This window comes from Chenopodium album, chromosome 24 (genome assembly GCF_948465745.1).
Source record: "Chenopodium album chromosome 24, dcCheAlbu1.1, whole genome shotgun sequence".
Taxonomy (NCBI): Eukaryota; Viridiplantae; Streptophyta; class Magnoliopsida; order Caryophyllales; family Amaranthaceae; genus Chenopodium; species Chenopodium album.
The window spans coordinates 15,303,350-15,317,548 of record NC_137857.1 but is presented as its reverse complement, the minus strand read 5'-3'; positions in this window follow the sequence as shown (position 1 = coordinate 15,317,548).

The following is a 14,199-nucleotide window of genomic DNA, read 5'->3' as shown; positions in this document are numbered from 1 at the left end:
CTTATTGGAAATTTACATGGGAAGTAAGGAGGGAAGAATAAGACAAATAACAATAATTAGATAATGCAATGACAAGTACAAAGATAGATTAGTTATTACACATCACATGTAATCAATCCTTTGCAAAAAAAAGGACCAATCACATGCTCCTAATTGAAAATTTTTTACCAATCATGTTCATTGTAATTTGGCACAAGGATTATGAGTGAGATTAGGTAAGGATGAGTGAGAAAGCATTAAATATAAAACAGAAAAAGAGAGTTTATTTACCAAAAAAACTTACCAAAAATCGAAAAGGAGGAATGTAATTTTGGAAGACCAAAAATAAATAGGAGGAATATAATTTAGGGACGGAGGGAATACCTAATTACATACTCCGTAATATTCTTATGAAGGTATGGTATTATTAGACAGTTGTAAAAACTGTTTATATTTTTATTTTTTTTATTTTGTTTTGAGAGAGAACTTTTAAAAAAATAAAAATAAAAAAAAGCCCAAAAACAACTAGAATGTAAAACAAAGTAAAGGCCCTTTTAAAGGAAGAGAAGAGAAATTGAATGATGCATCCTCCCTTGTTTAGATATCTAATGTAAGGAGGGAACGGGAGGAAATTGGAGGGATCTATTTTCCTTCCACTTTTAATAAATCAAATCCCTCCATTGTTGGAGAGATTTGGAAGGAAATTGGAAGGTCTCATTGTCCCTTCTTTCACCTCCTTTTCTCTTCCCTCTTTTTCCTTCCTTTTCCTTTCCCTTCACTATTGTTATCCAAACATAGTATAACAGTAGGCCGAGGAACCTTCAAAATATTGCACGCACAAAAGGAAGGAACAAGAACATATATATCATCCGATCCTGAAGAGCAATCAGTTTTGAACTACAATCAGTAAGAATATGGAGACGGGTAAACAAGCCTGCAATTCAGACTGTAGAGCGGAATTACCAAAACAAGCCTGAGCCTCTCCCTCAATCCGAAATTGACAACTCATAATTTTGTAATAGCAAAATAAGATGAAAAACTTATAATTACAAATTAAAAATAAAAAATAAATTATATCATGCTTAAGAAAATAGTGGGAGTATTACATGCACAACTAATTAGAAATGGATTACGTTACAAAGTTATATGTAGGGAAATATTATTACATAGTGTTAAATATTCTCTAGAAAGCTTTGGAAAAATAAAAAATTTATTATTTTGGCATGAAATTTTTGAAAAAGGACATGACACTAGTCATTTCCGGTTTCACCTTTAATAGTTATTGTTATAGATTGTTGTATTAAAGTCAATCTGATGCACTGTAACGTGATATTTTTTGTTTTTCCTATTTCGTACTATAAAATATGAATTAAATCTACTTGATTGTAATAAAGCAATTAAAAAAATAATTTTGAGCAAATAATATCAATATTAGTAATAATAAAGAAATTTTGAGCTTTGCTACCACTAAAATACACCATTTTGACTACAATTCAAAAAAAAAAACATTTTGACTTTGCTATCCATCTAAATTTTTTAAAAATTTTTACTACCTCATATAAGAAAAAAAACATATGTTTTGCTACCACTTAACAGAATTGGTTACTATTTCGTTAGTAGGGTCAACCACGTTCTAGGTACCCCTCCCCCTTCCAACAACCCCTACTCCATGCTCGCACCAACAATCAATCACCAACAACCTCCTAATCACACGCACAACAGCTTCTGTCTCACCACCATCACAACACCTCTCTCCACCGTCACTTTCATCACCTCCAGCAATCAACTCAAATTTCATCTGCTCCATTATCCGCCAACGACATCATCCAAAACACAGCAACTCACAATCGACCACCATCACTGCCAATAACACTGTTGCACAACCACCCGATACTCCCATCACCGCTCACCCAACGCACTAGTAACCGCGACAGTAGCGGTATTAAGCAACCAATCGCAGCGACATCAAGCAACCAATTTCGGTCAATCAGGATAGCAGCAACCAATTGCAATCCCTACCAATAACACCAGCATAGGCATTAGGCAACACCATTAGGCCCCATCCTTCCATGAAACCACCCTAAACGGGTAAAAATGAAACACTAAATTCGTTTAGAGTGGTATTGAGAGTGGTGTTTGGGGTTAGGGGTGTCGATTTTTGGGTGAGGAAAATGGGGTCATCGGGGCTGGGGGATCGTTTGGGCGTCGACATGCTGCACGAAGAGGGAAGGGGTGGCTGACGGGCTAGAGTGGCTGAGTTTTTTTTTTTTTTTTTTTTTGGGTTTTTCTACCTGGTACCCTTGAGTTTTCTATCTTGTACCCTCCCAAATTCAAATTTCTACAAGGTAACCTTGAGTTGTTAGTTTGTTTTACATTGTACCCTTAAGTTTTTGGACTTTTCTATATGGTACCCTTGAGTTATAAAATAAATGACTCTAAATTAATTTGACTCAAGCCAACCATCTAAACGACTTATTTAGCACCTTCAAAGACAAAACTAGCGGTTTATTGCAAAAAAAAAAGGACTAACAACTCTGAAACAAGCTCTTTTAGTTAAGTAGGAGTAAAAAAATTTCTTATCTTCCATCTCAAACAATCATACAAAACTTCCATTAAACAGCAAATAATGACAAAATCGGTGGTTCCTCCATCGAATAAAAATACACAAGTGGTAAATAGATCATTTAGATGGTGTCAATTTGAGTCAAATTAAGTTAGAGTTATTTATTTTACAACTCAAGGGTACTATGTAGAAAAACCCAAAAACTCAAGGGCTCCTTGTAGAACTTTGGATTTTGAAGGGTACAATGTAGAAAACCCAATAACTCAGGGGTACCACGTTTAAAAAACTTTATTTGTTTTTCTAATAAATTAAATCATTATTTAATGAAATAATGGGCCTCACTTAACGAAACCTCATGATTTCTGGTAGCGTAAGCTATATGTTTTAACTTTTGGTGGTATGAAAATAAAACAGAATTTTAGATGAGTAGCAAAAGTTAAAATAGGGTGTTTTTTGTTTTTGTTTTTTTTTTTTTTTTTTTTTTTAATTTTGACTATAGCAAAGGAAACTACAAATAATTTAAGAGGTTAGTCCAACATTTTTTCACAATGTCATTCGCCCTTTGAACCTAATCCCTATGAGCTTTTAAAATTGTGCACCTTTGGAACGAAGCCCCTACCTCCCTTAATTCTTTTAGTATCCAAGATATCGAAATCTCCTTGCCTAGATTATCCTGTAAATTATTCAGAAGGGAGATGGAGTCTAATAAAATGAGGATTCCTAGCCCAATTCATGACATCAAGGCAAGCCCAAGCCTCACAATGAAGGGAAGATTAAGCTGCCCCATGTCTCCCCCCTTCCTCCATGTCATAGCCTTGGAGATTAGGCTTAACTGCCCAACTAATCCCAGCTCTTGTAGTTTTCTTATCCCAGGAACCATTAGATTCCACGATGAAGTTGTCAAAGCCCAAATTCTCCTTCCCTAATTGCTCATAATTGAAACCCGGTGAAAGGATTGGGATATCCCTACTCGTAGCCTCCATATCATTAGTTGAGTTTCTTTGGAGTTGAAAAACCTCATGGTCTTTCATTGCTAGATTTATAAACTCCACTATTGATCTTGTTGTCACTTTAGCCCCTTTGAACATCTTTCATTCCTGGACTTCCATAGCCCCCATAATTTTGCAATAAACAACGTACACCGATTACTATGTTTACCATCCTCGCTACAAAAAAGCAGGATATAGTGCTGAATCCATCTGTTCAAAGAATTGGACCCAGAAGAGTCAGGGCAAATTGTCAAGGAGCCATTCTCCAGATGAGTCCATTATATATTTATCCCTCGTCTCACGGTCATATTTGTGCTTATTTGAGCTCTACGGAGCTATTTTTATTACTAATATACGTTTTCTAGTGTTTTTGTAGAGTTGGTATTATTTTGTAGGAACTTGCAGATATATGATAATTCTCGAGCTTATTAAGCCACTATAAAGATATTGGAGTTTGATCGTATTTTATGACCGTAGTTTAATTGCCCAAGACCTAGTTAAAGGAGTTTGGTTTGGGATTTAAAGGCTCGATTAATGATAAAATCCAAGTTGTTACGAGCTACTACATGGAGCCCAATCCCAAGATATCAGTTGCTGGGCTTTAAATTGGCGAGCATCAGCTGCTGGGCGTGAATAGGCGGGCCCAATCATCAAGGAATGCCGCATGATCAACGAGTGGGCTCAAATTCCTTGGGCCTCACTCCAGTTACTTTGCTTAAGTAGGATTTCTATTTGCTAAAGGATTGAGATTTGTTTTTAGGATAGTTTTGTCTTTAGCTTTTGATTTTTTTTTATGATACTTTGAGTTTGAGTGGGATTAGGGAGTTGACTTCCTTATCTATTAAAGGAGGTAGTAGTATTTACGTAGGTAATAAGTTTTAGAATAGTTTGTTTTAGTTTTCTTTTAGTTTAGTTTTGTTTATTAATTAGTTGATTTTAGTTTAGTTTTAGATTAGTTTTCTTTTCTCTTTTCACTCTCTAACTTTTCTCTCTCTCTCCCTTAATTAAAATCTTAGTATTATTTTTTTCTCTCTTGTTTCTCTCTCTACAACTCTTGGTTTAATCTCAGTCATTTATTTTCTTTTTTTCATCATGTCTCCTTTAATTGCTTTGTTTAGTTTATTTTTAATTATGCGTGAGTAGTTTTCTTTCTAGGGTTTATGGGGATCTAATAAATAATATATATGAAGGGGTAATTTATGATTGTTAACTGTTAATGCTTAATTGATTTCCTATTGATTGTTTAAATGCTATGCAATTAGATTTGGCCAGGTTTAATTGTATGAGTTTAGCAATATTGATTCGAGATTCGAGAGATGAGAATTGATGTTTAGGCTTAGTTTCAATAGGTAGGTTAATTTATAAATGGTTAGGTCAAGATTCGAAAGATGAGATTTAATACCGGTAAATTAACTCTGTGATTGTAATACGTAGCGAGAGCCCTTTATGATCTGATTAATTAATGCATTGATGATTGGTTATTATGTTTTACCTTGGAATATTGTTTATTAGTGAACCTATGCCCTAGGCTTTATTATTATTATTGATTTCTTCCCTATTTATTCTCCTTACTCATATTCTTCGTAGCATAGATTTTACTCACAAAAATATTGGTTACTTTGATAATTTAGATTATAATAATTAATTAGGAGTAAAAAGACTTGTTTCCCTATGGATTCGACCCTACTTCCCTATCTGCATAAGCTAGTGGACTTAGGTAATTACTTTTGATTAGGTGATACGACTTTAGCCTGTCATCTCCCAAACCTCCTATGCTAAATTACAGAACCTAAAGAGGTGTTGGCTATCTTCCAAGTCCACCCTACAGTGATCACAAGCTTCATCAACTTGCATTCCCCTTCTAGCCAATTAACCTTGACTGCAATACCATCGTGAAAGAGTCTCCATAGAAAAAGCTTCCACTTCGGCTGAATATCTAATTTCCAAATTAGCTTTACAAATTCCTGATCCTTAGCCAAGAAGGTGGCTTTTTCTAACCCCAAGTCCATAGACAGAAAGTAATAACCAGTCTTAACAGTGTATCTCCTCGACGGATGGTATTTCTAGTAAAGGAAATCATCCTCCATTAACTGCGGAAGCTCCATAGATTGGATAGACTTTGGACTCTCCCAGTCGAAACATTCCCTATTCTTTCTAGCTTTCCAAGAGCTAGTCTCCCAATCAATGAAATCCCTCATTTTCCAGCTCAAGGCAGCCCTTAGAGTTTGGCCTGAGTTTACTAAGGGGAGTTCCCCCTTCACACAGATCATACTGATAGCCTTGATATTAATACTAGGGGTGAACATGGTTTGGTTTGGTACGGTTTGAGTGCAAACCAAACCAAACCGCAAAATGCAGTTTGGTAAATTTTTCAAACCAAACCAAACCATATTAGTATTGAAACCAAACCAAACCATAATAATACAGTTTGGTGCGGTTTGGTTTGCGGTTTATGATGTGATGATATTTTTTCCTCAAATATTGTCAAATAATATTTTATTAATTTATAATAAAGTTTAAATAAGTAGCCCAAACGGATTAAATTGTGCTACAAAGTTACAATAAAAATAACAATCAACTAATCAAGTGCTAATACATAATAAAAATAATACATAACAATAAAAAATATTCATATGGGTTACTATAAAGTTACAGTAAAAATAACAATAAACTAATCAAGTGCTAATACTTAATAAAAATAATACATAACAATAAAAAATATTCATACGGAGTACTACATTATAGTCATTAATTATATAGTATTGACCATATAGTTTTTATATATTTTTCATGGTTTTTTTTTATTTATTCTTTAATTTTTTTTAGTATACAATAAGTAATTTTTTTATTTAAAAATTATATAAATTTTATAATACGGTTTATTGGTTTACGGTTTGGTTTGGTTTATAATTTTTGCAAAACCAAACCAAACCATAAACCATATTTACAAAAAAAAATCGAGACCAAACCGTAATTTTATAAACCGTAAACCAAACCAAACCGCTAAAATACGGTTTGGTCTAGTTTGGTTACGGTCCAGACCAAACTGTGTAGAACCCTAATTATACCATTCCCAACCTTCCAAGAAAAACCTTCTTTGAACACCTGCGTGACTTTTCGTAAACTTGATCTTCCCATTGAGGGGTTCCCTTTCCTGATAAAAAGGTTTGTAAGGCTAAAAATGTCACACTATTGGAAGCCCTTGTGTCCTCTAGAGAGAAGAAGTTGTGGATTGAGATGCATCCTTGTAGCTTGTTTGAAGAGGAGGGTATCATTGAGAGCAGATCCTCTAATTCCCAATCCCCCCATACTTTTAGGGAGTTGGGTGACATTCATACTCACCCAATGTAACCCTTTTTTCCCATTGTTAGACCACCAAAACCTAGTAATTGGTGAATCTTGCTTGTTTGCAATGCTCAGTGGGAGTTTCATGCACTTCATGACATGAGCTGACATGCTAACGAGCACTATGTTGTTAAGAATTAACTTGGCCGCTTGAGATAGGTGCAAAGAAGCCAAGGAAATAATCTTTTCCGATACCTTGTCTACTAGGAATTGAAAATGGGAACTCTTCTTCCTTTGTATGTCAATCAAGGCTCCCAAGTGAATCCCCATATTTCCAGTTCGAGTCATAGCAAGGAGCTCCTTAACAGCTAGCCTCTTATCGTTGTCGACCCTAAGAGAGAACTTAATTAAAGAATTCTGAAGATTTAACTGTTAGCCAGATGCTTTGCCAAACCTATGAAGAATGTCAGAGATGCACAAACAAGACTCCTCATCATTTGCCTTGAATAAGAGAATAGCATCATCTGCAAAGAAGAGATGAGAGATCGAGGGAGACCTTCGACAGACTTTAAACCCTTGTAATTGATTGATTTCCTCTGCTAGAGATAACATTCTCAAGAGGATATCCATACAGAAAATGAAAAGATACGGGGAAAGAGGATCCCCTACCTCAACGCACAATTCGGAGCAAAATGATCAGAAATTTTCCTGTTAATGACAGTTTTGAACCTCACCGTCGAAATACATTGTGAGATCATCCTTATCCAATGGCTGGAAAACCCATAAGCTTGCAAGTTATTTGAAAAGAAAGAGCAAATCCACTATATCACATGCTTTTGACATATCAATCTTGACTGCTGTGAAATTCCAGCCTTTCCTCAAATTTATGAGGTGCAAAAGCTCATGACTCAGCAGAATGTTGTCTTACATATTCCTTCCTGGAATAAAGGCATGCTGGTTTTTTGAAATAAGACTTGGGAGAATCGACTCTAGTCTGTTAATTAGGCATTTTGAGATGAACTTATAAACCATGTTGCATAAACTTATCTGCTTGAATTGGCTAGCGAGCTCCGGGACCTTAACATTTGGAATTAACACTAGGAGGGATTGGTTCCTGTAGACACCCAATTATGTCTCCCCAAAACAAACCCAGTGATGAATATATTTCACGTCGAATGATAATCAATTGAAGTGAAAGTGTGAAAAGGCTAGTGATGCGGTTGTTTTTAATAAAATCCTTCTTCCTGTTTTTGAAAATCTTCTCTATTTATGAAAATAGCCAGTCCAGTTTATTTTGGTCCATGATAAGGTTCCAATAATGATGTAGTTGGATGGGGTTCGAAAAGACCTTTCCAACGATATATTATAAGCCCAATTCCGATGAATAATGAGGTATTTATTTATGGCTAGACCCTATGGTAGGGAATTATCCCTACACCCCCTAAAAACACAGCGTATCACTACTCCCCAAAATACACCCCACTATCTAATTTAAAAAGCTGTCAGTAACCTCTCCTACCCCACAAAAAAAAAAAAAAAAAAAAAAAAAAAAAAAAGAAAACTGACATTTCATCTCAATCTCTCTTCATTTCCCCTCTCCATTTTCTCTCTCATCTTAAGCTCTAAAACTTCAACAATGGCAGACATTAAAAACTAACGAAATCAAACAACTGAAGCAAAGTTCACCAAAAAAAAGCGGAAATCAAAAGAGTAGGTATTGATGTTCATGTTTATAGCAAAAAAATAAATTTATAAATACAAATCCTAATTTTTTTGAGAATTTGCCTGTGATTGTGCTTTAATTTCAATAAATTTATAGAAAAACAACTATTCTTCACAAATGTAAGTATATATTTACTCAAACTTTTTAAATTTACAAATATTTCTTTAAAAAAATTATTAATAAATAATATATAATGTGAAAACAGTGATATGATAAACCACCTCTACAGTATATTAGAAAAAATGCAAAAAAAAAATGCAAAAAAAACAAAAATGCAAAAAAAAGTCCATGAACAAAAATGTCTTATTGTAGTCCAACACTTTTAAAGATATACAAGCGTCGAGTGTTACAGTGGAAAAAATAATATCTCGGATGCATAGGTAAAATGAACAATTTCAAAGCACTATATGTTCATTTCCATATAATGAAATTATTTACACATCAAGTTTACCTATAATTACATGTTAATATGTGTTCATTAACATAATATATACCAATGATTTGTATAAAATATTATGAATCCATACAAAACTTGAAATACCATACATTTAAATGTGCATTTAATAGTTTATATTTGTGCTTTTATATTTATTAATATGTTCATTATTTTTAAATATAATGAGCATTTCAATGTACATATATGAACATTTATAAATGTTCATAACAAACAAAACTGGATTGTAATTTTTAAACCATTTTAAGCGAAAAGGAGATGATATACCTACAACTCAAGACACACTTTTTTTTTTTGGAACAAACTCAAGACACATATTCATACATCATAAAAAAGTATGTTCAAATATATATAACTAAATGTTGATGAATATAACGCTTAGTTATACTTATACATTCTTATCATAACATAAAGGAAGTATATATAAACCAACAATTCAACTTTAAAATTTCTTCAAAAACTGGGCAACAAGAGAACAATAAGTTAGAAATCTAGGTTTGTGCCTTTAAAGCTAACGTTTTGAGCAAAATTTTATAAACAAGTTATATTATTTAGTGTTCAATTTTGTAGCACATAATGTTCAATTATATAGCACTTAATGTTTAGTTTAATAACAATTGTTTTCATTAACAGGTTGGCCAAATCGGAAGGTTGAGGATGCAATACACTGCTCAACTAATGCTATTGAAGATAAATCATGAGTCTAAAAACGAATAATAGAATAGCAGCAAAAAGATTTGCAAAGGCATAATATAATATGTCCACTTATGGATAGATATATGTCCTTAGCTATTTGATAAATTTAGAGACATTATTTGTTAACATAATTACTCTATGTTGTTTGATTTTTAATTTATTACGTTTTAAGTTTGATAGATATTATTTGTTTACAGAATAATTCCTACAATTTTATATTAAAATTACGGGATTTATGTAAATTATTATGTTTATCAATTTTGATCATTCACAAAAGCTAAATGAATCTTTACAAAAACTTAATGATCACTTATAGAAACTAAATAATCAGTTTCAAATACTAAAATATTCACTTATAGATGAATAAAAAAAATTAATATTTCAATAAGAAGAATAGTATCCTTTTTTTTTTTTTATTTTTTTTTTTTTTGAGATAAAGAAAAATAGTACTTCATAACAAAAGGTTAAAGGTATTCTTATAAATATTAGGAGTCACTTGATCATATAGGAATTTGTATATTTTTGGAAGCTAATGAGAGGAATTTGAGCACTTGATCTTTTGAGCACTAGAAGCAACTTGATCATTGATTGGCTTGATCACATAATTGGAATTTGAACACATTTCAAAAACATCTTCAGCAGATTTAAATTGTTTCCCCACAATTCAGACTTACTTGCTTCTTTAAAAATAATAATATCCTCTTTTTCCCACTACAATAATGTAACATGTAATAAATAAACAAATACATTAGCAATAATGTTCAATTATAATGATGCATTTGGTCAATTACAGTTAGATTACCATATGTAAAAATAAAAATGATCATCAATCGTTACATAACTGAACATTATTTTTGAAACTACAAAATAGCGATAATCATTAAAAGTCACATGTCCAACATATAATTCCATAATCACAAATAAATATATGATGAACATTTATAATTACATAAATGAACATAATAATGTCAGAGAAAATATTAAAATATATTCACTTAAAATGTATATGAGTGTTTACAAAACAATGAAAATAATTGAAATTCACATGTACAACATATATATTCTAATACAACTACAATAAACATATACAACTAGTTTACGTTATAGAAAAATACATTAAACATAAATAAACATTTACTATTACAGAAGTGATCATTGTTTAACTAAGATTATTTTTATACGACGCACAAAATTGGTAAAATAATCAATTAGCAAAATTAAAAAAACATATATATTCTAATACAACTACAATAAACAAATACAAGTAGTTTACTTTATAAAAAAATATATTAAACATAAATGAACATTTATTGTTACAGAAGTGAACATTTATTATTATAGAAGTGATCAATATTTAAACTAATATTATTTTTATACGACGCACAAAATCGGTAAAAATAATCGATTAGCAAAATTAAAAAAACAATAGATACTCATATGAAACTCAGAAAACTGGAAAAAAACAACTATCAAATAATAACATTACAATAAAAAAATACAAACAAAAATAAATAACAATCGAATCAGAAGAACAATACAACATAGATTATTAATCAACTAATAACAACGATAACAATACCAAAAGCAGAGCATTTTCAAAATTAAAATCAAAACAACAAAAATTATGAAATCAAAACATTATAATGGTACAATTATAATCTCAAGACAAAGCATTATCAAAATTGATTGACTAACTATCATTAAAAGTATGAATTACTTACATTGATCTCCATGAAAGAAGAGAGAGAAAATTGAAAAATAATGTTAGTGAAAGATAGGAGAGAGAAAATGATATTAGTGAAAGAGAAGAGAGAAAATAAAATTGGTAAAAGAGGAGAGAGAAAATGAAGCAAATGAAGTTTGTAATACTATACTTGTTTGAATGCACAGTAAAGAAGGAAAGGAAATAAATAAAAAAAAAAAGTAAAAAACAAAAACATGCAAAAGGTGCTAGTTCATAAAACGATGTAGTATAAAAAGGGGTGTAGGGAAAGCTACATAAACTAGAGTCTAGGGAAAAATTTGTAATAATGAGGAAGTTATGGCCAAATTACTAAACTGAGTCCGATTTGGTTCTTACATGCGGCCCAAATGATCTAGAGAAGGGCCTATAATTAACTATCATTCCTAAAGCTATTAGGATTGTTTATAGTCTTCTAGAATTATCTAGAAGGTATTTCTCCTTTCGCAAATTCTTGACAAGTAATCGTATCTATCCTTTCTCCCTCCTCTCTCTTCTAGGGATTTAGTTTTCTTGGTCGTTTAGGCCGAAAATAGTCTAATTTCTTCAGAAACTAGACTATTTCTGACCCTTTTTCCTTATTTCAATTCAGTTTTGCTTTGTTTTACATTTTCGTTCATTTGTTTTGTTTTGTTCTCTCCATCTGTGAGAGTTTGTCCAAATATTCTGTTGAATAATTTTGAGAATCGGAGACAAAATGACAAGTTAATAACTAATTTACTTAGGCAATGGTGTTGTAAATTAATTAATCAAGATTATTAAAGCTAATAACCCATTGAAGAAACAATAAGGAATTCTCGGTAAAGAGAGGCTCAAATATCAGTTTAGAGAAGCCAAAGTTGATGTCCTCTTGCTGCCCAGTCTGCCGCCCGGTCTGGGTGGTGCTCGCCCGATCGAGCGCGAGAACCGTCAGAAATCTTCAACCGGAACCGCCCGATCGGGCACGTGTATAGGCTGTTTGGTGGTTGTTTGGTGGTTGACGGTTTTTTCCTTCGATATTGTTGGAGTTTCTTCATGTCGGTTGGTTTCCTTTTGCTTTAATATAATTATGTTCAATGAACATATGTAGTCAGAAGGTTTTTAAAATAGGAATAGGTGCGGTACTTTATTTTCTTCATGGGAACTTGAAGAAAATAATTAGTTCCTTTATTTTTCTTGAAACCATTTTTGCAAGTTTACATTATCATCATCATAAATCCAAAGGCTTACTTACATTGATTTGTAATCATCCTACTTGGGATTGCAAATGTTCTTCGTTGTATCTCCTAAGTAAATTTCCGTGAAAACCCGGTTGTAGTATAGGGTCAGAATTATACTTTTGGGAAAGTGATTCCGTTCACGCCTCGAAGATTTTCCGGTTTAATTTGTTTGCTATTTTTGTGACCCTTGTTTAAACACAAAATCCCCAACAATCCAAAAGTATAATCTCTACAAAGATGGCAAATGTGAAGGAAATGTTGATGTTTTTTCTGAAATTGGACAAGTTCGAGGAGTGTTTTTACGAAGATGGTAAAAGTTCGTAATTGCAATTTGGAGACATCTCTTGGAGTGGTGTTTGTTCTCATCCCCGAAATTAATGGAGGAAGAAGACGAGTCTTTGGAGGCCACAAGGAAGAGGATCAAGCAGGAGAACGGTTTGTTCGGTACCATTAAATTGATGCAATTCGCAGTATATTATTATTGTGATTATATCCATGGCGAATTGGTTAGTGTTTGTAGGGAATATTTCAAGCATTATGATCCCAAACTTGAACCCCACTGTGGTAATACACTAAAGTACGGTGGCGTTCCAAAGGGAAAGAAAAGAGAGCAAAAGAGTCGCCAACAAGTTTTAAGGAAATTGTAAACCCAAAAGACAATCCAAAGGATCGTCAACTACTCCATAAGGTCTTGAACCAAACAGGGTCCGGGGATGAGGGTACGAATCCAATCTACAAAAGAAAGGACCCGCCCTATAAAATAGGCCTCTACTTTGTTCTGCTCGTATTCATGTGCGCTTTTCGAATAACATACAAACATTATATTGATCCTACCCTGTTTATCTATGTTGGTTGAATATTAATGCACAAATAATACTATTATTGGCGATCACTTGAGTTAAAATCACATTAGCCTAAACCAAATTAATAATTATCTTATTAAGCGTGATTTCAAGTACAAATTCCCTTTAACAATCATAAAAGGTGTGATCAAGCAATAACAATAAAATAATCAAGCAACATAATAATAAATCAATAACAATGATAATAGCATGATAAGGCATAATAAAGCTTGATAATAATAGCAAGACCCTAGGCATGATACTAACAAGATTAATAACAAATCCTAGCATGTCACTAAACCATAAAGACTAAAGCTTTAAACCTAACATGGCACTAACATGATATTAGAAAGAGTAAAGGCACCCTAAACATGATACTAGAAAGCATAAAATAACATCCTAACATGATACTAGAAATTAAACACATCCTAACATGATACTAGGAATATTAAACAATAATAAGCATGCAATCTACATCGTTAATAAAATAAGGAGTAAGCTAATCTACTTACTTTGAAGCCTCGTACCTCTTCTAATAACAAAATACACAATTTAGTAAACTTAAATGAAAATCAATAAAGAATAATTAAAGAATTAAATTGAAATCAAGTTAAATAAAGTTTTGACTAGTTTTGGACCAAACCCTCAGAAATTATCAAACCTTACACGTCTAGGGCGAAGGCAACTTCGAACTTGGATAAGAGACTCTAAGTCTTGTGAATGCGGAA